Source organism: Phyllostomus discolor, chromosome 13 (assembly GCF_004126475.2).
Source record: "Phyllostomus discolor isolate MPI-MPIP mPhyDis1 chromosome 13, mPhyDis1.pri.v3, whole genome shotgun sequence".
In the NCBI taxonomy this organism is placed as follows: domain Eukaryota; kingdom Metazoa; phylum Chordata; class Mammalia; order Chiroptera; family Phyllostomidae; genus Phyllostomus; species Phyllostomus discolor.
Window position 1 is genome coordinate 5,656,751 of NC_040915.2, and position 27,828 is coordinate 5,684,578.

A 27,828-nucleotide genomic window follows, 5' to 3' on the forward strand; every position below is an offset into this window, starting at 1 on the left:
TCACCTGAAGGGATTTTCTAAAATCCCAATACCAGATGACTTTTCTTATATATATATTATCTGAGTCTTTATTTTTTTCTTCCTGTCCCAACTTTTGTTAAAAGTAACATTTCTTTAACATCAGAACTTATGACATTTACATTTTAACCACAAGCCTGACTTTTATTTTGTTTAGCTCTCCCAGTTACATGAATTCAATGTCACATACTTTGTCCTGTTGCCATAGTTTCCCCATTTATCTCTCAGTTGCATAAAGTGGGTCCTCAAGTATTAGTTCAAGAACTCATGGGTATTACATTCCCCGGGTTCTTCTATCAGAACTGTATTTGTATTGTTTTTATACCTGAAAAGAAATTCACTGGGCATAAAACTCTTCAGTCACACTTTTTATCCTTGAGAGCTTTGAGCTCTTTGTAGAAATTACTTAACCGACTTCTAATTAGGGCTGTGGAGAAATATGAAACTCAAGCCTGGCAAATCAAAGTTTTCTTTCTTAATGAGGATGCTCAATAAGGTCCTTGCTAGGGTATGTTTTATGTTGGTTGGTTCATACTAGAGTCAAGTTACCGTTTATTTGGAGAAAAAGTTTTCTTGATTTATGTCTTTAAATACTTAAGACGGTCCTTTCTGGGGGGAAGGGCTCATATCTTTGAGGACACTAATTTTATATATGTTGGATCTACTTTCTCATCTTTCTTAATGTGATTAAGAGTTATCTGTAAATAACCTAGAGCAAACATCATCTTATATGGGAAAATATTAGAAGCATTCCCTTTAAAGACAGGGATGAGACAAAGATCCCTCCATCATCTTTTCTATTCAGTCTTACATTGGTGGTCCTAACCAGTGTATAGACATAAAGTTTGCCAAGAAAGAAAGAAAATGGTCATCATTTATAGTTGATATTGTTTACAAAGAAAGCCAAAAGTAATCTACAAGTTAACAAAATGTCTAATGTAGACAAACACCAGTTGTTTCTCTATATACTAGCACCAAATGACTAGAAAACATAATTAAAAAGAAGAAAGTATTTATAGTAATAATAGAGAATATCAAGCCTCTGGAAATAAATCTAACAGAAGATATTCAAGACTTCCTTAGAAGAAATTTTAAAATTGTGTTTAAAATATTAATTTTAAAAAATATACCACACTAATGTAAGATGTTAATATTGGGGAAACTTCAGGGTGGGAGATGAAGGTTATATGGTAACTGTCTGTACTTTCCACCCAATTTTTCTGTGTCCTAAAACTACTAAACCTAAAATTACTAAAAAATTCCATTAATTTAAAAAGTGTACTTTAAGCAAGTAGCCGGGAGAAAGTGACCCCTGAGTTAAATCTTAAAGGGAAGGAGGAGGTTGGCAGGTGTGTTTTTGGGGGGTGGGGCAGGTTCCAGGCAGAGGCACTAACAGGAGTAAAGGTGCACAACATAGAAGCAACAGTGAAAACAATGTGCTTTAAAAACATATACAGATGTGCCCTGGCTGGTGTAGCTCAGTGGATTGAGCACCAGCTGTGAACCAAAGGGTTGCCAGTTCAATTCCCAGTCAGGGCACATGCCTGGTTTATGGGCCAGGTGCTCAGTGGGGGCCATATGAGAGGCAACCACACACTGATGTTTCTCTCCCTCTCTTTTTCCCTCCCTTCCCTTCTCTCTAAAAATAAATAAGTAAAATCTTTTAAAAAAACTCCTGAACTTATTTATTAAAAAACATATACAGATGTAATAAAACTATATAAAAATAAAGTGAAGATATAAGGGGTAACACTATAGCTATCAGAATTCTTTGTTTTTTTGAGATTTTATTTATTTATTTTTAGAGACAGGGGAAGGGAGGGAGAAAGAGAGGGAGAGAAACATCAGTGTGTGGTTGTCTCTCACGTGGCCCCCACTGGGGACCTGGCCCACAACTCAGGCATGTGCCCTGAGTGGGAATCAAACCGGTGACCCTTTGGTTTGCAGGCCAGCACTCAGTTCACTGTGTCACCCCAGCCAGGACTATTTATCAGAATTTTTAACAAGTACGTGACTTATTTTAATACTTTGTCTATCTGTCTTATTGATTTACAATTCACAGTTAATGGAATAGGAAATAATTTCTTGGCAAAAGAATATGTTGGGAAGATCTTGCTGAACAAGAAACTGTGAAAAGTCCCTTTGGTCCTTTTCAGTTTTCTAAACCAATAAGTCATTATAGAGATCATTCTTTACTAAAGGTAGTTATTTAAAAAAACAACTAAAAAACCCCCAAACTTTCATCTTTTCCTGATTTAAGAAATTCCCATGAACTTGTCAAATGGTCAAAATGTTAACTTCCTCCTCCTCCAAATAAGTTAATTTTCTTTCTCTTTTAAGACACCAGGCTCTTCTAAGAGATTTTCATGATTTTCTCTTTACATTGAACCTGGAGTAGAATAGGCAGTTCTGTATGTGAGAAAAATTTAAAAAAGAAAAAATTGTCTAGGAAACAATATGTGAATAGCAGAATAGGTCATGAAATTGACATTGCCCATCGAATCTCACGTGTGTGTAATTATTGTTCACAAGAAGAGAATCCTAGTTAATAAAAAAACTGTTCAGATTAATAAAAAAATAACCAGAGAGAAATCAACCTCTACAATATTGATGATCTATTAAATGCAAACTGATGAGCATGAAATAATCATGTAGGTACTATAATTCCATTTCAAGTTCTCACACACTGCCCTTTATGAAGGAGTGCTACTGTAACATCTCAAGGAAGAAATTGAAGGAAGAGTATTTTGAAGTTCAAAGGTTATGTATGATACATTAATGATATGTCCACAGTGCATTTGGTCTTTCTGCCTAGTTATTGTCATTTTCTAAATAAGGCCAAACTCCTTAGCATGACCTAGTCTCTTTCTGCAGGCTCAGCATCATTTCCTCTCCACGCCCACGGGTGCCCGTCTCCAACTCTGCACGCACTGTCGAGTTCCCTAAGGGCACCCTCCCATCTCTCCCTGATTTCTTACTTGTTCTTCAATGCCAAAAAAATCTCCTTCTTCCTTTTATTTTTGGATAATTCCTCTCAAGCACCTGCTCTTTTAGGAATCCTTCCTGGATCCCCACAGGCTGAGTGAAATATCCTCCACTAGAACTATCTCTTTGATAATGCTTAGCAAACTGCCCGACTTCCTCTTCACACTAAGAGTAATGCAGGAGCCGGAAGCTGTGGTGGCAGCTTCTTGATTCAGCAGCTTCCTGACTAGAGCTACAGCCAGAGCAGGGGCTGGGCAGTCTTGTGGCTGCAGGCTAGAGGCTAGAGAATGAAACATTCATCCCAAGGCCAGGCTGACCTGAGAGCAAGGTAAGACCAAGACTGGTATTCTAAATGGAGGTCAGCAACAGAGAAGTTGTGGTGGCTACAATAGGCCAGGCCTGAGAAGAACTTAGGAGGCAGAGGGATGTACGAGGTGTACAGAGGTGCTGGAAGCCAGAGCAGTCCTGTATTGCTGGTTTTACTTGGTTTTGCCAATTCTCCATCCTCATCCCAGCAGCTTACATGCCTGCTTCCATCAGTAAATCTGCACTGCCCACTTTGGGGCCTGCCACACAGTAGTAGGCAGCCAGTATCTGTTGAACTGAATTGAGGCCTATTCACTCTACTTTTTAAAAACCATTCTTTAAAACCTCTCACAAAGGGCACTTTTCTAGGATGACTTCCCTGGTCCCCACTAAACAGGATTCTGTTCTTGCAGATACTTGCTTCTGCTTTTTTTTTTTTTTTTAATCTCTTGATCTCTTTCGGCATTGCACTCTTGTATTATACGCATCTGGATGTGTTCTATTTTTTTCTGAGCATACCCACCCTCGGTGCAAGATCCTTGTCTGAATTGTCTTTGAAGCCCCCAGTAGAAGCGTCGCCGATTTCGTAAAAGTCTTTCCCTGGCTGCTGTGCACTGCCCCTATTTCCCCCCAGTTCCGGTTTGCTTCGGTCCCTGTTCTCTCAAACGGAGGCATTGGCAGAGAAAGGGGCAACATGTTTACGTGGATTCTGCCAGTAGAGTCCGATGTCTTCAAAGGAAGAGCAAAGGAAATAAACATATAGTCCTCTACTAAAGTTGCTTTAAAAATTAACGTGTGTTCTTTGGTGCAAGACAGGTTTTTGTTTTAACCAGCTATCATGGTCCCTAGTACTGCTTTACTTTGGCTCTGTAGCCCTGATTTGTGGAACGTTGTGGAATCGGAAATCGGAAACCCACGTACCACTTGTACCTGGATCCTGGGACTGACGCGTGACTCATTGTATCTAACTGATGGTAAACAAAACGAAACAACAGAAAACCATCTGGGGTTGGCATGTGCCAGATGTGTGGGGGGTGCATGTGTGTTCTCATTCATCTATAGTTACCTATTTATCACCTACTTATTTTATAATTAACAAAGAGTAGAGGGGAATTTATTGAAATATTTATTTAGAGGTCTAGTATTCGGCTGTCCAATATCATAACCACTAGCTACACGTTGTTACTGAGTTCTTGAAACATGGCTGCATTGTGTTGAGATGTGCTATGAGTAGGAAAAATATAAACAGTTTTGAAGGCTTAGTAAAAAAAGTAAAATGTATCAATATATTTTGATTTTATTGCATGTGAAATGACAATATTTTAATATTTTGGGTTACATAAAATATATATTGAAATTCGTTTCATATGTTCATTTTACTCTTTTTCATGTGGCTACTAGAAATTTAAATTACATGTGTGGCACGCATTTTCTTGCTGTAAGATAGCACTGGTCTAGTATATGCTATAATTTAGTTACTTCTGCTTTAAAAATATTGTGAGGAAGTTGTGAAGAAATTCTGCAGTAATAATGGAGACAAACTATTGATAGTCTGCTGTGCTGCAGGCATTGAGATTTTACTTTTCATTTCACCCTCCCTGAATTTATTAGATAGGAATTATTACCATTTTAAGATAAGTAGACTGGGGCTCAAGGAGGTCAAGGAATTTCCTACGAGCCCACACTCAGCAAGCAATCTGCAAAGCAAGCTCATACCCACCTGACCCTGGCGATCTTTTCCTTTTTCTGAGAGCATACTGCCTTTCCTTTCAGGGACTGGCACCGTGCGTGGCCCAAAATCCTACCACCCACGATGGTGAGGTCTCATTAGCCAGTTACTTCAAAATAAGGTCAGGTTTCCTTTTTTACCCAAAAGAAAATATAATTCCCTCACCTATCAGGAATTCCAATCTCTTCCCATGGTGCCCCTCTCCATGTAATCAAGAGCGATGCAGGCCTGAGAAGTGGTCCATCTGTCTTTGTGGAATGACAAGACTGGGAACTCAGACACACTCTTGAGGCTGGAGGGCCAGCCTGTCTAAAGAAGGGTTAATTCAGTGACAGTGGTTGTGTTAGTGTTCTATTGCTGTGCAACAAATGACTATTAGTGGCCTAAAGCAACGCCCATTTATTAGCTTATATTATCTCTAGGTCAGAAGTCCAGTGTGGGGTGGCTGAAATCTAGGTGCCTGGAAGTCTGAGTTCTCATCTGGAGATAGGGAGAAAAGTCTGCTTCCCAGTGCATTTTTGTTGTTGGCAGAATTCAGTTCCTTGTGGGTATAGGACTTAGGTCCCTGTTTCCTGGTTGGCTGTCAAGCAGAGGCCAACCAGCTGGATTCCTTGCTCTGGCCCCCATCTCTAAGCCAGCAGTAGTGCACTAGATCCTCGGCATGCCTTGAATTTCTCTGACTGCTCCTTCTGCCAGCCAGCAGAGAAAACTCTGCTTTTAAGGGCTCACGCAGTGAGATCAGGCCAATCCAGATTACCTTATTTTAAGGTCAACTATGACCCATGATATCATGTAACCATGGGGACCATAGCTCATCTTGTTCACAGACTCCAGGGAACAGCTCATGGGATACTGGGGGGGCGTGTGGTGCGTTTCAGCAATGCGCCCACGACAGTCCCAGGGATCATACCTGGGCATGGCCACCGTCACAGTGACAGTGGCAGGGAGCTAGCTATCAGAACTCTCCCAGCTACTCAGTTTAGCTAGTCGTGGGGGCAAAAGTAGGTGCTGAATCACTTGGGAGGAGTGGAGTACGGGATGTGAAGAATCCTGGTTTGCCATCTTCCCTCTCTTCCGACTTTACCTCCATACTTGACTCCTCACCAGCTTTCTTTGTGAAATCAGCACGGAGCTCTCTATGCTAGGAGGAAGTGTAATGTTTCTGTCCTAACTGCTTTACGGGCGCCAGTGTCCAGGCACTTTGAGGTACGTCGGAGCCCCGTGTTTTCTCTCACTGGAGCCCTGGTAAACGGGCTGATGCCTGCTGAATGGCTCCTTAACAGGACCCTCGGGCCAGTTCTGCTGCTTCCTCTGGGCCGGGGTGGGGGTGGGGGCGGGGAGGACAAGGAGCGAGCACCTCCTCCTGGCCTGCGGCCCAGTGCAGACCCTGCTCCTAAAGCTTACCTGTATTTTGGGCTTTCTTTCCCCACTGTGTGTGCCAACTACCAAGCTCAAATCCGCTGTGGCTCTTGCTCCCGGTGGGAACTCACCTTCCAGGTGACCGTTCCTGAACCTGTGCTCAGCAGGCCTGTGCTCCCTAAAGTGCCACACCCCTCCTCTCGTGATTGCCACTGTTGTTTAATTGAGAGGTTCCGTTTAGCTGACTCATATCTTTAACAAATGCCTACAGGAAACTTTCATCACTATTCCATGTGGGAAATATGAGTTATCTGCCGCATATAGGAGCTAACTGTTTGAAAAAATGACATTGCTGGTCACTGGTGGTCTCTAACCTGACATAGAGTGGTTCTCAAAAGGCCCTGGTTGCCCCCAGAAGCCTTTTATATCACAACCCCTAACTCTTTGTGTTTTGTTTTGTTTTGTTGTTTGTTTTTTAGATGAGAGGCTACTGTACCACAGGCTGTGTGTTGAGGCTAGGCAAGCTGCATGTACCCCAAACTACTCCCCATCCTCACCCCAGCTTGGCTCCTCTGAGGTGTAGCATCGCCTGCTACCTGAGAGCATCTCTCCCGTCACCAGAGGTGTGCCGTCCACGGTTTAGAAAACACTAATCTACCTCCCTTCTTCCCAGAGACTCCCATCAAGTTCCTCTCCACACAGGTCCCCTCCACGGCATTGGCAAGGCTACCGCTTCTAACTACTCACATGTTGCCGTGTGCCATTTCGTTAAGGACAAAGAGTATGCTTTAGATGAAGTTTTCCCACAGCACCTGGTATGCTAACTGGCAAACAGCAGGCATTCAATGAATAGCTGTGGTCTGGTGAGCAGCAAGGGGCTACTCCAGGCAAAAGTGTGAGGCAAAGTTTGACTTCAGTTCCCCCTCCCACCTGTAGCAGCTCCACCCACAGAAAGGGTCGTGGACTATCATTCCCTGAGCTGGTCATTTTCTCCTTTCTCTGTAAGTTCCACGCATTTCCTGATTTTTCTCAGTGTCCCCAAATCACACTTTACGTGGTATGAGTCTCATTATCTTGTTGAATAATTAGCTCAGATAATTGGTGTTTGCCACTAGGTTTTATGGTGCTTCCCTGTGTCTTGTAAATATTTTTGTATATTCTGTTGCACTAAAGACAGACCACGCAAACATAGTAAATATTCAATAGCTATTTGCCGTAGAAATAAATGAATAAATCCATGCTGTATTGTTTGTGTCTTGGAGTATGCCTGTTATATCTTCAGGAAAAAAAAATGAAATCCTGAAGCTATTCATACAACATGGGTCAAGGGGGTTTACTGAGTTAAGTATAGAAAAGCTTTGGTTTTGACTGAGAATAATAAAAACGAAATCATCAGCCTTTCTTCCTTCTTTTGGTCCACTTTGCTAATCTATCTATCTATTTATTCACGTAATTTTTAAATTTCCCAGTTACAGTTGACGCACAATAGTTTATTAGATTCAGGTGTAAAACAGACTGATTAGACATTTGTGTAACTTAGGAAGTAATCACCCCAGTAGCTCTAGTACTCGTCTGACACCATACATAGTTATTTCAATAATATTGACTACATTCCCTATGCTGTACTTTACATCCCCATGACTATTTTTATAACTGGCAATTTGCACATATTAATTCCTTCCCCTTTTTCATCCATCCCCTAAACCCCTCCCATCTGGCAACCATTGGTTTGTTTTCAGTATCTGTGGGTTTTTGTTTGCTCATTTATTTTTTTTAGAGTCCACATACAAGTGAAGTCATATGGTATTTATCTTTTTCTGATTTATTTCACTTAGCATAATAACTTTACGTTCATCTGTGTTGTCCTAGATGCAGGATTTCACTCTTTTTACAGCTGAGTAATGTTCTGTTGTACCTCGTCTTCTTTATTCAGTTGCCCAGCGGTGGGCACTTGGGTTGCTTCCATATCTTAGCTATTGTAAATAACTAATGACAATGAATGTAGGTACGCCCATGTCTTTTCCAATTCATGTTTTAGTTTTCTTCAGGTAAATACCCAAAAGTGGAATTGCTGGGTCCTTTTTTGTCTCTTGTTATAGCCTTTGTTTTGAAGTCTATTTTGTCTGGTATAAGTATTACTATTTCAGCTTATTTTTAATTTCCATTTGTATGTAATATCTTTTTCCATCCCTTTACTTTCAGTCTGTGTATGTCTTTTGACCTTTAGTGCATCTCTTGTAGGCAGCATATGTATGAGTCTTGTCCATTGGTATCCACTCAGTCACATTATGTCTTTTAATTGGAGCATTAATCTGTTTACAGTTAAAGTAATTATTGATAGGTATGTAGTTATTGTCATTTTATTATTCATATTTTTAGTCTCCTCTTCTTGTCCCTTTAACATTTCTGTATTACTGATTTGGTGGTGATGAACTCCTTTAGCTTTTTCTTGTCTGGGAAGCTATTTATCTGTTCTTTGATTCTAAATGATAGTCTTGGTGGATAGAGTAATCTTGGCGGTAGGTCCTTGCATTTCATCATTTTGAACATTTCATGCTAATCCCTTTTGACCTGAAAAACTTCTGTTGTGAAATCAGCTGACAGCCTTACCTATCTCCTTTGTAGGTAACTAATTGCTTTTGCCTTGCTTCTTTTAAGATTCTCTTTAACATTTGGCATTTTACTTATGATGTGTCTTGATGTGGGCCTCTTTGGGTTCATCTTGTTTGGGACTCTCTGCACTTCTTGGACCTGTTTATCTATTTCCTTCACCAGGGTAAGAAAGTTTTCCATAGTTGTTTCTCCAAATAGCTTTTCAATTCCTTGCTTTCTCTCTTCTTCTAGTACTCTTCTGACATGAATGTTGGTGTGCTTGATGTTGTCCTGGAGGTCCCTTAAACTATCCTCAATTTTTTTCATTCTTTTTTCTTTTTGTTTTTCTGATTGGGTGTTTCTGCTACCTTGTCTTCCAAATCATTGATTTGATCCTTTGCTTCATTTCCTCTACTGTTGATTCTGCTAAGGTATCCTTCATTTCAGTTATTCTATTCTTCATTGTGACCAGTCCTTTTTATATTGCCTATCTCCATCTTTATGTTTCCTGTCTCTTTGTTGAAGTTCTCGCTAAGTTCATCTACTCTCCCCCTAAGTTCATTGAGTATCCTTACAATCAGTGTTTTGAACTCTGCATCTGGTAGAATGCTTGTCTCCATTTTATTTAGTTCTTTTTCTGGAGTTTTATTCTGCTCTTTCATTTGGGGCATGTCTGCTGCCTCATTTTGGCTGCCTCCCCGTGTTTGTTTCTATACATTAGGTCTATGTCACCGGGTCTTGGCAGAGTGGCACTTAGCAAATTCAGATGTTCCTTTCAAGGAGCAGTTTAAGTCTGGATAGCATTACGCAGAAAGAACTGATGGTTCTTTCTGTACCCCAAGCAATTTACACATACTTCTAGTTAGGTGTGACAACATAATTTATCATCCAAACCCAGACTTATTGAAAATGAAAGGGGACAGAAATAACCATTAAGTCAGGACAAAAGGTGTCCCTGGCAAAACAGGAAATATGGTCATACTACTTTGAAAGCAATGATTTAGCAACTGTATGTCTCTTCTTATTCAACTGTGAAGCTATTCTAGGTCTGGGCCTTATTGCTCTTAGCTTCTGTTGTGGCCTAGAATTGTGCCTGGCACACAGTGGTAGTAGAAGAAATGTTAGTGCCACTTTAAAAATACACAGTTAATTGCATATTATACTATCTTGCTATAGAACTCAAACCATCCCATTTGTGGCCTATTATGAGCCATTTTCTCAGTATTACAAATATAGGGCAATGAGCTTAATTATATGCTTGTATAATGATAATAGCTAGTATTTACCAGCACTTACCATGTGCCAGGCCGAGGACTAAGAACTTTGCTAGGGTTGTCTCATTGATTTCTTCCAACAATTCTTGGAAATAATGACTACTATGATCTCATTAAATTAGAAAAATATAAAGGTTTGGAAACGTTCAGAGCCTTGCTCAGGGTCACCCAGCTAATTATCTGGTAGAGTCTGAACTCCAGACTCGATGACTCCATACACCACCTCTCCTGTGTGTGAGAAATAGTGGCATCAGATTTTAGAAAGTAGTTTTTTAAAATGTTAATAGCATACACTTAGAAAAAAAACTCATTTGTTTTAACTATTTAGAAGGAAAATGTATTTACATGAAAGATAAGAAAATCAGGCCAGTGTGGCAGCTATGTGAGCTTATGAGTAGTGATCGCAGTTGGGTAAACCAACACACCGCTCCCTGTTGTCCTTGGTGTTAGTGTTTATATTGTTTGTTATGATACAAATATATCACGTTGTTTTTGTTGAGATAATTTTCCTGTTTATGGACTAGTCAGTGTGTGAAACACTTTCTTTCGTACTGTAACTTACTTTTAGCAGCATTTCAATGCATATTTTGTGAACAGTGTTTATTTTCTACCTTGGCCTTTTGGAATAAGATTTTATTTGGTAACAATTTTAAGGACTGTACAGACACATAATATTGACTCTGAAAAATTATTATTTGGTTTAATTGTTATTACAAACAATATTTTGACTTTGATGGAACACTGCCAATGGTTTTTAAAAGCTGTCTATTTAATTTTATAAAAAATAATCTTAATTGTAAGGGATAATCTGTACCCTTAAATTGTTTTAAATCATAAAGAATAAATTAAATATGTAAAGAGACTATGCTATACAGAGCAAGTAATTATAAATACAGACTTTCATACGAAAGATATCCTATCATTAAATGCAATTGTCTTAATTTACTTTTTATTTCCTACTAATGGGAAGGGTGTATGAGTAGTAACTGAAATTAGATATTTTCAAAGTATTCAATCACATTTTATAAACAAAATACGAAAAAATCTGAAAATAAATATTTATATAATGACTATTAACCTTTACGAATAAGTGATAGGAAATACTAATACTTAAGGCATCACACAAGATGACCACATTTGTAATTCAAAGGAAGGATTACAAACACATATATCAAGTTCAGAATTTTCTGTTTTGTTTGTCCTAGGTAACTCCTATAATTAACATGCCTTTCACACCAGAAGCTTTCCTCTAGTTTATCACATTACTCTGACTCAGTGAAATAGAATACCAGAATGTCATTGATTAGAAAAATTGCATTAAATGTCAAACTATCACTATACTCAGGATAACTAGAGAATCAAAATGCTTATGTTATGATGTGAATGAGGCTCTTATGGTAAATTGATAGAAATTGGAACTGAGAGGAAATTTAAAATAAAAAAATTGGTCATTGTTTTTGTTGCTTTGAACTTTTCATTATGTCCAAGGGCTTAAAATTTTTTTCATTTATTCTAGGCACTTGGGATACAACAGTTAGACAAAACAAATTCATCTAATATTGGAGAAGACCATATGTACAAAATAAATAAAGATTGTTGCAAGGTTTGAAGAGTCATGGGAAGAAAAGAAAAAGCAAGGACTGGGAGTTGGGGTTTGGACAGTGCAGTTTTAGACAGCGTGGTCAGGCTAAGTAAGCATTGTTGTTAAAGGTGAGATAATATACAAAGAGTAAGAGAGAGGTGAAGGACCTTGGGGAAGAATGTTCCCTGCAGAGGGAACGGCTTTGTAAGTCACTCTGTAAAGACCCTAGCTTTAATAAGGACTGAAATAGGGAGCTATTGGAGGATTTTGACTAGATGAGACAGGAGCTGACTTTTCTTGTAAGAGGATATTCTCTCTCTTTTTTTTGGACAGTGGACTGAGTTAATGATGGGCAGGCAGAACATTTACAGGCTTTTGAAGGCCAGAGAAAGTGGAAGTAATGCAGATGAGAAGTGGTGTGATTCCAATTCATTTTAAAGGTGCAACCAAGAGCAGGTTTGCTTGACAGATTGGAGGTGAAGATGAGAGAATCAGAGGAGCCAGGGATGACTGCAAAATTTTTGGCCTAAACAACTAGGAAGGACTGTGGCATGGTCTTGAGTTGCACTCATAAAATCAGTTGAGAAGGGGAAGATGTACGTTTCTATATTCCAAGTATTATGCGCATTTTAGTAAAATATTGGCTGCTACCTAGGGGCACTCCAGTGTGTTTCTGATTTCTGGGATATAGACTCAGGAGTCTCAGAGATCCAGAGACAACTAATTTCGCACATTTCAAGTGCCAGGTGGATGTTCTCTGCCCTAAGCCAGTTAATGACGGATTCAACGACTCTGACGTAAAAATAAAAACAGTGGTCCGATGACATCAGGTCACCTTTCTCAACTGCCACTACTGACAAGTAGTCCGAAGGCTCAGCACCAACCTCACTTGGCCGGGGAGAGTCCCCGGCTCCACTTCGACTGTGGGCACTGTCCCTCCGCGTGGTTCGGGGAAGGGGCGTGAGCAGCTGGGGACCACTCGTGGGTAGGACGGGCTCCTGCACTCTCCCACCAGCCCTGGTCGCCATTTTCTGGCGCGTTCTTTCCCGCGCGTGCTCCAGCCCAGCTCTCTGCCCTCTGCTTGCCGTGGAAAGAGCTTTCTAGTCCGCGCAGCTTGAGGGCGCGGCGCGTCGCTGGGGTCCGAGCAGAGTCCAAGCCCGGGGCTGGCAGGGGGCGGGGCCTGGGACAGGGCCGGGGGCGGGGCCAGCTAGCGGCTCGGCCCTCCCGCGGCTCTGGGAGCGCGCCCCGCCCTCGCCCCGCCCCTCGCCCCGCCCGCGCGCGAGCCTGGGCGGGGAGGGAGGGGCCAGGAAGCGGCGAGTGCGCCGGGGAGCGCAGCTGCGGCCGTGGGGGTGGTAGGAGCCGCGGAGCCGGCGCTGAGAGCGGCTGCGGCCGGAGCAGGCGGCCGAGACAAAGACGACGGTAAGTGCAGCGCCGGCCCTGGTCGCGCACCGGTTCCCACTCCTCGCAGTCGAGGCCCGTTGGGCGGGGGTCCGAAGCCGCGAATCCCTGCCGCCGAAGGCTCAGGGGGTAGCGCGGCCCGGCCCTGCCCGTGGCGCGTTGCGGGCTGTGTGGGCTGAGCCTGCGGCTCCATTTTCAGGTCTGGGTGAGGTCCTCACACGGACCCTGCCTTTGGGTTTTCTTCCATTCCCTCTGAGAAACGGTTCCATGCTCCGTTCCAAATTCACTGCTGGCGGGCGAGTGAGGAAGCCAGCCGCCAGCCGACGTAAAACGGCAATGAAGACCCCCTCCCCCCAACTTTGCAGGTCTGGAAGTCGGGAGGGCGGCGCAGGAGGAGGGCAAGGAGGGCCGGAGTCCTCCAGGTGAGGGTTGGCGCGGGCGGGGACCCCCTGCTGCGGATCCGGCAGCTCGCCCGCGGCGTCCGGCGTAGTCCGCCCGCGGGTCTCGCGGCGGCTCTTTTGGCCCCGGAAAGAAAGCCCCGACCACCTCCCCGGAGGGGCTGGTGCTACTCTTACAGGTTGTTTTACCCAGCGCTTGCTGCTTCAGTTGTGATTTTTGGTAACGGGTGTGGTAGGTAAGCGACTCGCTGATGCTGCATTAACAGTGGAAAGAAGCCCCAGTGGGCTGTTTTCTGTAGAAGAAACAACGTTGGGATTTCTCTTTAGCTGAGATTGTTTTAAATGATAAGCTTTTGTAGGGGAATTTGGTGCTGATGGTCAGTTCAAAGAATTTACACGTTTTTCCCGAGGGCCTGGCATACAGTAGGTGCCCAGTAAAATACGTGAATGAAGACTGACTCTTGAAACATCAGACAGAGCAGATCTCAAATCCAGTAAAATTTAGGCACATATTCGCTTGACTCTAAGTGAAAAAATATCTCAAACAACATGTAGTTTGCTTAAATGCTTGTTTCTGTTGTGTGGGTTTACCCAAAATTTGTGTTGATGAGTAATCAGTTATTATCACCAATATAAATTATGGGTGTAGAAAATGATTAAATGTGGAATTTTTCATCTTGATGGTAGACCTCTTCTGTTTCCGGAAAACGAACCTTATTTCTAATTTTCATTAAAAAGAATGGAGAACATCAGAGGTGCTTGGATTGTTTTTTCTGCTGAGAACCAGCTTTCAATTTCATTATTAATAAAGAAGTTCATGTGCTTCTAAGGGACTATGGTATGATCTTGAGTTGCTTTTCAAGCCAGGGAGAACTTCAGACTTAGGGGAGAAAGAAAACTAATGTTGCACCAATATAATTAAACCTCACCGTTTACTCAACAGATACTCATTAAGTACCTATTATGTACTGACACACCTGTGCTGGATGCTGAGCGTGTAGGGGGCAAACAAAACCCACAATTACTGTTTTAAACTTGAGTGTGAAGTGCTTTCCTCATTGTCGGTGTTGCAAGTGGGGACTGTCTTGTACCCGAGTGCTACTTGAAGTTGGGAAAGATGGCAGGTGAAGCTGCAGGAAGTGGAGCTGCAGAACAGTCGGTTTAAAGGTAACTAATTATAGGGCTAAGAACATTGGGTTACATTTTCATATCGTCAGTTTAATACAGTCTGTCTACAATTTAAAATGAAGAGTGGAGGAATCTCAAACTAGTATTTTGATTCTTTTCCTCTCCCATATTAAATGATTTTGGTAAGGTGTATTTATTGAAAAAGTCATGCACTTCTGGTTCTGTTTTCTGTAAATAGTCTTTGCTATGGAACATTTTCTATTTTTAAAAATCTCCAAGGAGAAACAGTGGATCCCTTTTCTATAAGAAATGTTTTTAAGTAAAGCACCTTTTTATAGATTTTATTTTGACTTTTATTCACCATGTGTAAATAATATAGTAATGACTTGATAGTGGGGAAAAGGGTAGGCCTTAGTAATAATTAGTGGTTCTACATTTGGATTTTCCCTGTAGTATTACAAGTGTGGTAAAAAGAGGATGAGATTTGTAGTATGGTATTCATTAATTCTGAATGTATGATTAAAAAACTTTTATTTGGCCCCTTTATAAGTCTAAATTAATGTGCTCCGGAGTCAATCCTCATCATGACAAAATAATGTAGATTATAATTTTTTTTACAGATAAGTTTGGAATTTAGGGTGGACCCTTTTGACTTACCAATGTTTATGAGGCAAAGTGTACATTCAAATAGAATTTTCAGATCTTTAGACTTACTGGCTGTTAGCTTTTTTATGGTTGTTCCTAGAAATAATAAGGGAAGTTGTCCCTCCAATTTAGTGGTAGAGAGTTGTGATAGTTTTTTTTTTAATATGCATTTTTATAGAAAGAGTTATTTGACAATATACTCAATAGTCTGGTGTCGGTGAGAAATCTAAGAGTAAGTGATACTAGTGATAATGAACAATGTAAGCAAGCTGTGATATGTTGAATAAAAAATCCTTGGCATATTTTTATTTGGATAAGAACATCAGACTTGTTGACAATCAACAGCATTGGCACATGTTAAAATAATTTTTTCAAGAAATTACAACTATTTATGACATTTTTTTTGTACCTTAAAAAATACTAAAAATGTTTTCAGAGTATTTCTTTCTACTTTGTAGTAGTTCATAATGTTTTGAGGTTAAATAAATTCCAGGATCCTCCTATTTTATAATTGTTTGGATATTTGAAATGTTGGTTCTTTCTTCATCAGGGTTTGTGTGTGTATTTGGGGAGAGGGGTTCTTTTTTTGTAAGGCCCTTTAGAATGACTTAAAAGCCTTTTATCAGATGTAATTAATAAAGTGATTAAGAATGATGCTGATGTGGCACATTGCAGCTGTGTCCATATTTGCCTGTGTAGATTGTGAGAGCATATCAATTAGCATTTTGTAAACATTTCCAAAGCACTTGATAACTAATTTCTCATAATTATTCTCTAGGATAGGTTGCTATTGTATTTTTAGGTCCCAGTTGTCTTTTTTTTATTAATCATGAAAGTTTAGGTTTCTCATCTGCTTTAGGATGAGCCTGAGATATTTTGTTAAGGCTTTATAAGATTTTTCTCACAATTGCAAATGCATATTGATTTTGATCTGTTACCAGTGTTCTTAATCTCAGTTCTCATGAAAGAAGTATTTTCACATTTTGTTGAATGTTTAAATGTCAGTAATGTTTTAGATCTGTCTCAGAGGGAGACATGGGTTCCTTCTGCATTCTTGAGAGGAAATGAGTGAAACATATGTTTATCCTTAATACTTATTAGTGAGGTGAGGGCGTTTATTCTGGTTTTTTTTTTTTTTTTTTTTTTACCCCCATACTATCTGGAAAACCTTGGAATTTAGCTTATTAATAATTAACTTTATGTATCCTGCTTCCTCAGTTCAAAGCTTAAGTATACTTGAACCTTTCTATAATACTAGCAAATGAAGAACAGAGCAGGATGTAGCTGAAACTGCTCTGGGGCCCCATCTGAAGGCAGTTTCTGAAGTGAAACCCAAAGACTTGGCAATAAATTGTCTTCCTCCTGACAGTATAAAACACTTGTAAGTGTATCTTACTCAAGATGGATTATGGTAAAACAAACTCCCTCTTTTTCCTAGAAAGCATTAAATAACTCCAGGTTAAATTTAGGCATCTTTAAAAATGACTAAATGATGGACACTGGTATTTCCATTTTGTAGTTTATCCACTTAGAAATTCATGCTAGGGTTTCTTATATCTTGTGATTAAACTTTTGTACACCTCTCCCACTAAAACAAAATCACTTTGCTTTATTCGACTTAATCTATTTTCACATTTTGTTTAATAAAGCAAAAGTAAATTTTTTTGTCTAATCAGCACTGTTTTATATATATTTTGCACCTGATCCATAGTAGGAACCCATGGATATTTGTAGAACTGGTATGTTCCATGGATGGGACTTGATACAAGTTCAAGCAGAAATGACTGACTTGCTCTCACTGCACCTTGGAACCCTCCCTGTAGATTAAGCCTTTCCCCGTTGCTCTAGCTCTTAGGAAGATCGTTTTTCTAGTAACTTTTAAGTAGTAAAAAATGTTCTGCTCACTTGTCAGCATTAGTCTTATTTTAGTCATTAGAATATAAGTGTAGTATAATAGTCGGTGTTGAAACTCTGACAGTTCAGAACTTTTCTTCCCCACCTCAGAACTGATTCAGATCTAGAAGCCTGCTTTGGAGGAAGAGTCTGTTTTTGTAACAGTTTGCCATCCTCACCGTCCAGGATCCAGCTCAGTGGGGAAAGGAGGTTGGGAAAAAGGTATGGTTTTAATGTGGCTTGTGCTGTCCTGCTCCAGCATTGGTGCCTCAGTTGATCAGCTTGTTCAGAGCTGATCTTTCTCCAGGAGTACTGGAAATGGTTTTCTCAGGGACTCCATGCCTGGGAACCTCCAGCTGCAGTTCCTGTGACATCATTCTTCTGCTCTGGCTCCTTGGCCTTCCAGTTTCCCTCCTGTGCAGGCTCACTTTGCCCAGGGAGTGGTCTTGCTTTAGTCTTTAACGTAGTTCTGTAGCATTTAACCAGACCTGCCTGTACTTAATTAAGGTTGTTTCTTACAATGCAGTTTCAAGCATTTCACCGGGGCCTCATCCAATTTTCCAGTTCATTCTGTCAAATACCCCAACTTGAAGAGCACTTTTATGTCTGGGACCTACACTCCATTCCTGCTACCACCTTTTTTTTTTTTTTTTTTTTAAGATTTCATTTATTTTAGAGGGGAAGGGAGGTTAGAAAAAGGGAGAGAAATGTTGATAGGTTGCCTCTCACATGCCCTCAACTGGGGACCTGGCCTGCAGCATAGGCAAGTGCCCTGACTGGGAATTGGACCTGCAACCTTTTGGTTCGCAGGGCAGTGCTCAGTCCACTGAGGCAACGCCAGGCGGGCCACCACCACCTTTTTATTGTTCCATGGTCCACTGTTAGGATTTCTCCCATTTTTACACCTTCAATTCCCTGGTAACACTCCTTTTACTGTACTCACCTGGCAGCCTCCAGCTCACCATCTAGTCCGGCCTGCACCTGGCAGTTGAGTGTGCCTTGAGGAAAACACACCCATGCTGACCTGCTCTTCCTTTAAATTGGTGACACCGACCTCAGGAGGGCCCTCCCTGCTGCCCACAGTCACTCTGCCACTCCCCCGAATGACTGCTGTACCCTCTCTCCTCATGCCTGTGTAGCACCTCTTTTCTCTTCATTTTCAGCTGATGACCTTGTTTCCTGTATATTAAAAATGAAAGCAGTCCGAAGAAAACCTTTGCATGTCTCTGTACATCTGTGCCCATACTTGCAGCATTTCCGGGTGTGCTGTGACCACTGCCTCTACTCTTCCCTTTGTCTCCTCTTCCCTTTCTCCTGTCAAGGCCATTGCATTACTTCAGCATCACCCCATTTGCCCGCCTGCCTGCCTGCCTGCCTGCCAGCCAGCATGCATACTGCATCGTCAGTGTGTGTTTCCCATTTCTACTGATTATTCCTTTCAGCATATAGATGTGCTGAAATATTGTCCATTTTTAAAAACAGCAACAAAAACCTCCCCAACACCCATCTTTCTTCACCTGCTACACTCTGAAAGAGTTATTTGCAGTTACCAGTACTCCCACTCTTTTTAGGATCCCTTACAATCAGGTTTTTTCTTTTCTACTCCCTGGTAACTGCTCTCGTTGAGATAACTAGTGACCTCCTTGGTGATAAATTCCCTAGTCAGTTCTCAGTCCTAATTCCACTGTAAGTAGCAGCAACAGCAGCATTTGACGTGGTTGATAATTTTTCTTCTTTGAAAGCTTTCTTCCCTTTGCTTCTGAGACACTACTGCTTATTTTCAGTTTCTTTTGCTGGCTCCTTTTCATTGCCCCAATGTCTAAAACACAAGGCTGCGTCCCAGAGCTCCATGTTCAGATCTCTTCACTATATGCATGTTAATCTCTTGTGGACTCATCCTGTCTATTCTCTAGCCGGAGTTATCATATATTTCAAACTAAAAATGTTATTTTTAGTCTGGATCTCTTTCCTACTTCCAGACTTACATACCCAACTGCCTAGTCAACATTTCCGGTTAGACATCTGAAATTTAACCTGTCATAACTGAACAACTCATCCTCCTTCCCCCCTCACCCATCCCAATGAGCATTCCTTTTCCAGTCTTCCTCATCTTACTAAATGTCAGCTGCATCTTTTACTTTCTCTGGCTGAAACCTTAGACATTCTTGACTCCTCTCCTTTTCATACTCCTTATCTGTAATGCAGCATGAAAGTATTGTGTCGGCCAAAAACTCCATTATGTTTTTTACGTCATGCAGGGCTGTAGTCGTGCTTAGTTGTCTTAAACTTCATTCGAAACAACTTTGTTATATTGTATTGTGACAGCTGTCATATGAGTGTACATTAAAAAAATGATCAAATTGGTGAATTTTTGTGCAGCCATTTAAATATTTAAGATGGAAGAAAATATGCAACATTTTTGTCATATTGTGCTTTATTATTTCAAGAAAGGTTAAAATGTAACTGAAGTGCAATAAAAGATTTGTGCAGTGTATAGAGAAGGTGCTATGACTGATGGAACTTGTCAAAAGTGGTTTGTGGAGTTTCTTGGTACTGTTGACATTCTGGCCAAATACGGAACCTTTGCTGTCTTGTGCTTTGGAAGATGTGTAGCACCACCTCTGGCCTCTACCCACTAGAAGCCAATAGCGGGAGATGGTCGACATACTCAAAATATCCTAATCAATAAAGTTATTGGTGAAAATGAAAAATGTCTTTCATTTTATGGGAAAAGGCATAATGGGCTTTTTGGCCAACCCAGTATGTCCTTTGTTTACTTTAAAATCTACCTTGAGAATAAGTATAACCGCAGCTTGCTATCTTCAGCTGCCGCCACCCGCTCTAGGCAGCCATCCTCACTTGCCTGTGTTATTTCAGTAGTCTCCTTTCTCGTCTCCCTGCTGCTCTGCTCTTTTCTGTTCTCCACCCAGCAACTGTTTGCAATGAAAGCACGATTATTTTATTTCTATTTGAGTTGCTTCAGTTGCTGTCCTTATCATTTAGAGTAAAAGCCAGAATTCAACAGACAGTATGTACGAGGCCCTCTGTCATCTGTGTCTCCCTGCCTCCCTCCCTGTGTACCCACTGGTTCCCTCCACACGAGGCACATAGGTCTCCTTGAAAGGTTCTTGAACCTGCCAAACACTTCTGTGTTCGTGACCTCAGGAAAAGGTCTTTGTTTTATTCACTGCAAAATCCCCAGTGTTCATAACAGTGGCTGGCACAGTGGGCTCTCAACCTGCCAAGTGAATGGCTGCTTACCTAGTCATTCATGTCTTTGGTAACTGTGTGTGTACTTTTTTGTTACTAAAAGTATTTTAGCCTAAAACCATTAATCCCATAGGAATTAAGTAAAAACAGATTTAGATACAAGAGGATAAGGTAAGTTTCAAATCAGTTTTTGTGTATGGAAAGTGAAAATACACAGGGAAATGGTAGGGACAGAGGAGGTGGGAAAGGAGTAGAGAAAGGCAAGTAAGGTAAATGCAATAAAGAAAAAGAAAGCCTTATTTGGAAGTAGAGTGACAATATTTTTTTTAAAACCCTATTTTTGGCTTGCCCCATATTTTTTTTAAACGCTGTTTCTTGAATTCTGAGTGTTGGCTGATTTGCATGGACTTAAACACTTCAAGCTGAACTATAATATACATTTTTTTAAAATCAGGTGTATGGACTGAGATTAGGAGCAAAAACTTAGTTGCTTTTCCATTGCTGAATTCCTCTTGTTAAAGAAAAGCAGTTACTAAGAAAGTAATTTGCCTGACTATGTACTAGCATTTCTCATTTATTGGTAGAAAGTTCAAACAGAAGTCTCATTGTTTTTATGGAGGTATTTTCAGTATACAAAAATTTGTCAGTATGTCATGTCCTCTCAGTACTGCACTGTCTATTTACTCCCCTGCTCAGAGAAGGGGGGCATTCATTGTATTTCTGTGGTAAGGTAGCAGCTAGCTACATTAGTGTACACAACTCTTACGGAGAATAATACATGCATATAAATGTTTGTGTTTTTAAGTGAAAAGTGTTTGAATATATTTAAGGGCTTATTGAAACTACAATTTAACTGGTATTTAGGTGGTAAATGAGGGTACAAGGGAAATCGATGCAAACTTTTAGTATTTCATTCTGCTGAGGCAAGATTTAAAAAAATTTTTTTTCCTGAGCTGTAGGTCTCGTTTCCTGTTGATTTAAAAAAAATAATTTTCTTTAATTGTTGAAATAGGTGGCTTAGTAGAAGTTCCTGAATGAATAGATAATTGTTTACACGTAAGCATAAATTATTCTCTATGAACCAGCTGAAGCATTTCCCTATTTTTGTGCAGTGCGGTACTTATGTCTTGGTTGACTTGTCTTAGGGACTTTCATGTGGCCATAGTGTGGATTCAGTTTTTGTGGACGTATATGTGTTTATATGTATCTGTATAGTGTTTTGGTATGCAAATATAATTAAAGTTGCATATGCTTGCTACTTTACTTTAACTCCTAAGCAATAATATTTATAAATCATGTTTGGTGTTATATCTTTTCTTTCACATTAAAATATGCAATTAAAATACAAAAATTTTCATATTAAAACATGACAATTATAATTTTAAAAAGGTTTATTTACCTACCATGTAAAGTCATTTTGGATCACACACTACAAGTGTTTGCCTAGGTTTTGAATTATAATCTATTTTGTAGACTAATTAGGTCATCTTCATTAGAATTTGACAGTGACCTACCTGAGTTCATCTTGGCATTTCACATTTGAAATACCCATCTTGTATTAATAAGATCTTGACTTCTGAGCTGGTGTGCAGTATTATTACCAAGTTTATTTCAGCTGTGTCCGTAATTTGAGACCTACCATACTATACCAACTTAACTTCATAATGTTCTAGATAGATTGTGAAACAACCAAAATTGTTATATTGAGAAAAGTGAATACAGTTAATAGGCTGTGACCTAAGTCTCATAAGGGTCATTAAAATAATGCATTAAAGTATGTATTCATTTAATACATTTATCAAACTACTCTTCCCAGTCCACTTAAAATAGAATACAAACTGTATTCACCAGAAAATACAAACTCACACTCTGTTTTTATGATGTGGACCTGACAACCTCTCAGAATATCTCATCTTGGCTCACTACTCCTAGCCACAGTAGCTGTTCAGTTTCTCAAACGTACCATGCTTGTTCTTGCATTAGGGGCTTTTAAAGAAATTGTTTTCTTTTCCCCTAGATGTTTGCAAGCTTGGTCCCTTATCTTGAAGATCTCAGCTTAAATATTACCTCATTTCCTAACCACTCAGTTTGAGATAGCCCCCATCACTGTTCCACTTTCTTCATAGCATTTGTCAGTCCTTCAAGTTGTGTGTTTTTAATCTTTTTATTGTGTCCCCAAGTAGGTTATAAACTTTAGGAGCGCAGGGAGCTCCTTTGTCTTGTTCTTGCTGTCCACAATGCCCAGAACAATACCTGGCATCAAATACACAACCAAAGTTAAGAAAGTGTCTTAAATACAGTACCTAGATTTTTTAAAACTCAAATTGTTCTGTCTCATGCACAAGCACTAAAAATTGCTTGCGTTAATGCAGAAAATACATACATGCTAAAGAAAAGAAAACATTCACCCTAGCTGGTGTGGCTCAGTTGGTCGAAGTGTCATCCTGTGGACCAAAGGGTTGTGAGTTCGATTCCTGGTCAGGGCGCACATGCCTAGGTTGTAGGTTCAGTCCCCAGTTAGGGCTAGGCTGGTTCAATGTTTCTCTCTCTCCCCCTCACCCCCGTCTTTAAAAATCAATGAGCACCTTGAGTGAGGGTCAAAAAAGAAAGGGGGGGGAGGGGGAGAGGGAGGCGAGGGAGGAGGGAAGGAGCATCTATAATCCTACCACCCTAAGATATCCACTGGTAATGTTTTGATGAATTGTCCTTCCAGACAAATCAATGAATAAATGTTTTCCACAAAAGTAAGATCTTTGTACACATATTGCTCTATAGTATCTCACTTTGGCAAATACTGTAATCATAAGAGCATTGCTTTTTATTCAGTTTGCAAGGATCTTATTGGGAAGTGAAAATTTTGTTTGACAGAGGGTAAAGCTGTAAGTCAAGTTGTGATTAAAAACAATGGTGTTTATGGAGAGGAGAATGTGGTAAGTCACCTCGAGACAAGAATTACTTCAGTAATTTTTTCTTAAGGGCCCTCTTAACATTGTACAATAGCCTTATTGTAGTATACCAGCTAAGGAAAACAGTACATGATTCTGTGTACAGTAGAATTATTTTAATAATAGCTCCAGGGTAAAATATGCAGCTGTAGATAAGTTTGTATAGTTTGGTCTGCCTGTAGTCCTACTGATGTCTTAATATTAAAATAATTTTAGGAAAATGTATTTTATTGAAGGCTTTCATCTATCCAAATTATGACCCTTAGATACTGCTATCTTTTTTACGTGTCTGAATGAGGGGTGTGGGCCTTCTTGGAAAAAGAAGATTTTAGCATAGTAATTCTTATAATAATGTTTGAGTTGATTTTTGTTTCATGTCTGTGAAAAATCTTGTGGAATTATATATGTTGGTGTATAGCATCCTTTGGAAATCGGTCCCAATCTTGTCAAGCAGTTGTTTGGGTCTTAAAATTAATCAAGGGTCCTTTAAGGCAGGCGTCTTCCAACCTCTGCCCTGGACTGTTAGGCACCTGGCCTTACAGCAGGAAGGGAGCTTCAATGTAATGCCCTTGAATCATCCCCAAACCATCCCCCCTCCCTCTCCCCAGTCTGTGGAAAAATCATCTTCCACAAACCAGTCCCTGGTGCTGAAAAGGTTGGGGACCACTTGCTTTAAGGGTTTTATAATTTATGTGACTTTTCTTTTACCACAGTGGTATCCATTACCTAGGGTAGAGTGAACCACTGATTTCCTGCCTTGGTTTGATTGTCCCTGACATTGTCTTTTGTTGTTTACTGCTTACTCACGAGCCTCTGCAGTCTTTATCTCTTCTTGAGTAGCTGAAGTAGCCACTTCTCTTACCCCTCATTGCTACTCTCTGGGTGGTGCATAAATAGATGACAACATTTCCCATGTGGTGAAGAAGAATCAAAACCAATGTATTGATGTGGTATTTTCTCCTGAGAAATGATGCAGTCGGTGTCTAAAGTAGAGGCTAGCAGTCAGTGCCTAAAAAATGTTCTCACCTAGTGACTCCTCACTTGTTTGTAAATGGGTATGCATGTGGCTCTGGCTGTTGGAAGGTAAAGTGAATCTTGATATAAATTGAAGAAAAGTATTTAGAATTATTTCAACCTGGCCGGCATGTTTCAGTGGATTGAGTGCTGGCCTGAGAACAGAAAGGTGGCTAGTTTGATTCCCAGTTAGGGCGTGTGCCTGGGTTGTGGGCCAGGTCCTCAGTTGGGGGCGTGCGAGAGGCAGCCACATGCATTGATGTTTTCCCTTTCTTTCTCCCTCCCTTACCCTCTCTCTAAATACATAAAATCTTAAAAAAAGAAATGAGAATTACTTCATAACATTTTGCTGTTTCAAATAATAGGTATTTAAGAACATTTTATTTCATAGTAACTTTCTAGCCTCCCATTTATATATTAATTTTGTGAATATTGGCCTCGTTTTTGCAGATGGTACATACACATTAAAGAAGTTTAGGAATTAGTTACACAGTAAGTGGAAGAACTAGTATTCAAAGTATTCTCTGATTTTTTTTTTTTTTAAAGAGTCAGTGAGCTTGGGAACTAGCAGAATCAGGCACACCTCAAATTGACCCCTAACGTGGCCACATATTTGCTGCAATGGCAAGCTCTTACTCTTGGTGATTTTTATTTTTTTTTCCATTAAGTGAGGGTAATAGGCTTGCTAGGGTAAATGAGGTACATATGAAGTACTAGGTTTGTAGAAAGTGTTAATAAATGTGTCATTTTCTTTCTACCCTGTATATTAAAATATCTCAGGACTCACATGGACATTTCTCTTGAAAGTGAATTGCAGTCAGAAAACTAGAAATATATGTAACCCAGTTGAACTCATATTTGTAGTGTCCTTTACTCTGCTTGTCTGAGGAGAGTGGTTCTTGCAACTATGTACTTAATAAAGTATTTTGACTTCAAGGAAAGTCTTAAAGCTGAAGTACAACTTATGATGAGTTAATTATTGCTGACCAGAATGGTAAGAAAGTAACTAATGTCTGTGTTTCCTAAGAGACTGAAGCAATTGTATGTGTAAAGATGACTGTTTTAAATGCTAAGAACTGACCCTTTCCAAAAGAAAAAAATGACTAAAATATGAGAAAAGGTGTTCAGTTTAAGTAATAATCAGTAACAAGTTTCTCTTACCAGATTTAAGATTTAATAAATGGTGCTAAATCAACTGAGGTACTGTGAGACAGGTACTAAATAAATTGCTGTTGGGAGTATAAATCTGTAGAACCCTTTTGAAAAGCAGTGTGGCATATATCAGAGTAGTGAGGAATATTTTTGCCTTGTGAGTATAGCTGTGTCCTAAGGGAATAACAAATTCCTCCTGCCATTCCTTCTTGAGGGAGATTATTGTTCTTTTTTAATGGCAGCTTTATTGAGATAATTCATGTAATGTAATTTATAGTAAGAAATACATATGTGGTCATCTTCCCTCTTTGTGGTACAGAACGCTTTAAAACCATTGAATGAGGAAAAGGAGTTTCTTTTGTTATGTTAATGAGGCAGTTTTTTGGACCACACCAGTGGATGGGGGCTGGTTGCCTTGGACCAAACCTTGTGATTAGCGGGATGGAACATCAAGTCTCATCCCTGGGGCCTCTGGAAGGGAAAAGGGCTGGAGGGTGACTTGCCAGTGGCCAGTGCTTTCATCAGCCATGCCTTTGCAGTGGAGCCTCCACAAAGAACCCAAGAGGATGGATGGGTTTGGGGTGCTTCTGGGTTGGTGCGGTTGCAATGCTGGGAAAGCATGGAGGCTCCGTGTCTCTATCCCCCTTCCTTGCTCTGTGCATCTCTTCTACCTAGCTCTACCTGAGTTGTATCATTGTATAAGAAACAAAATCTAGTAAGTGTTTCTGAGAGTTTTCTTAACAGCTCTAGCAAATTAAATGATACCTGAGGTGAGGTGGGTCATGGGAATTCACACAGTGACAACCTGGATGTATGATTGACCTCTGAAGGGGAAAAGCTGTAGTCTTGTAGGAGGGAGCCCTTAACCTGTGGGATTTGATGTTATCTAAGAAGCTCATGTCAGATTTGAGATGAATTATTGGGTACCCAGCTGGTGTCAGAATCGCTTAATGTTGGTGTCAGAATCCTAATTTTACATATCATAGTTCACCTTTTTAAAGTATATTAAGTCAGTTGTGCAGTGGTCACTCTTGTCTAATTTTAGAGTATTTTCATCATCCCAAAAATAAATTAGGAGTCATTCTACATTCCTCCCTCCCCCCAAGCCCCAGGCAACCACTAATCTATTTTCTGTCTCTCTTGGTTTGCCTCTTTTTGGACATTTTACATAAATGGGGTCGTATACTATGTGGCTTTTGGTGAGTGGTTTCTTTCACTTTGCATAGTGTTTCGAGGTGCATCTTAGTTGTAGCATGTACCAGCACTTCATTCTCTGTTGTGGCAGAATATTATTCAGTTGTATGAATATACCACATTTTATTTACCCAGTCATCAATTTATGGATATTTGTTTTCTTTCTAGAGTTTGGCTGTTAAGAATAGCACTGCTATGAACATTCACGTACAACTTTGTGTGGATGTATGTTTCAATTTATTTTAGTTACTTACCTGTAAGTGAAACTGCTATACTGTCTTCCAAAGTGATTGTACATTTTACATTTCCACCAGCAGTACAGGAAATGTGTGGCCTTTTTTAAACCGCATTCTTTCACTTAGCATACTTTTCAAGGTTCATCCCTGTCACAGCATGCATTTAGTACTCATTCCTTTTAATAGCTGAATAATAATTTGGTTGTATGAATACACCTTGTTTTGTTTATCCTTAAAAAAGTTTTCTTTCTAGAAACATTCAGTGAAGCACTATTTGCATTAAAGAACAATTGGAAATTGCGCAAATGTTCAGTAAAGAGGAATGGTTAAATTAGGTACTTCAGCATGTATCACCCATTAGCAATTTGTTACGGCGTGTTTCCAGGGGGAAGACGGTTAGAGTGCTAACTAGCATATGCACACTGGTTGGGGTTAGAACCTGCAACCTAGTTATGTGCCCACAACCTTTCCGTGTATGAGATGATGCTCCAGTGGACTGAGCCACCTGGCCAGGGCAAATTTTTAAGAAAATAACCACAGCTATATAGCATTGTATATGACATAAATTTAAAGCGAGACCATTCATTATTAGGAACATTACTCCTTTATGTTGATCTAGTAATTATCATAAAAGTCCAGCCATTGTTAAAATAATGAGAATGGTTTGTGCAACATCGATGGGGGAGACTGGAATGCCCATGTGTGAGCAATGACGACTCCACTGTGCTGCTCAGTAGGGGCAGTATAGATGCCATTGAGTGAGTGTGTGT

At 40.1% G+C, this 27,828-nt stretch overlaps 1 protein-coding gene and 1 long non-coding RNA gene across 10 annotated transcripts in view; one reads left to right on the plus strand and one right to left on the minus strand.

Annotated features, from left to right (window-relative positions):
* Nucleotides 1-459: 459 nt before the first annotated feature.
* Nucleotides 460-27,732, minus strand: LOC118498057. The gene is made up of 3 exons (XR_004900581.1): nt 25,508-27,732; nt 7,923-7,932; nt 460-470 (listed from the first exon to the last, which is right to left on the minus strand). It is a non-coding gene; the product is annotated as an uncharacterized LOC118498057 (long non-coding RNA).
* CDC42SE2 (CDC42 small effector 2) overlaps nt 13,131-27,828 on the plus strand; it is a 107,254-nt gene continuing 92,556 nt past the window's right edge. For 4 of the 9 annotated variants that reach the window (XM_036014838.1, XM_036014837.1, XM_036014840.1 and 1 more), the window contains exon 1: nt 13,139-13,264. The gene's annotated coding sequence lies outside the window, so the exon portion shown is untranslated. Of the gene's footprint in view, nt 13,265-27,828 lie in introns of all 9 variants that reach the window. The other 5 variants (XR_004900576.1, XR_004900578.1, XR_004900577.1 and 2 more) reach the window with 4 other exon arrangements.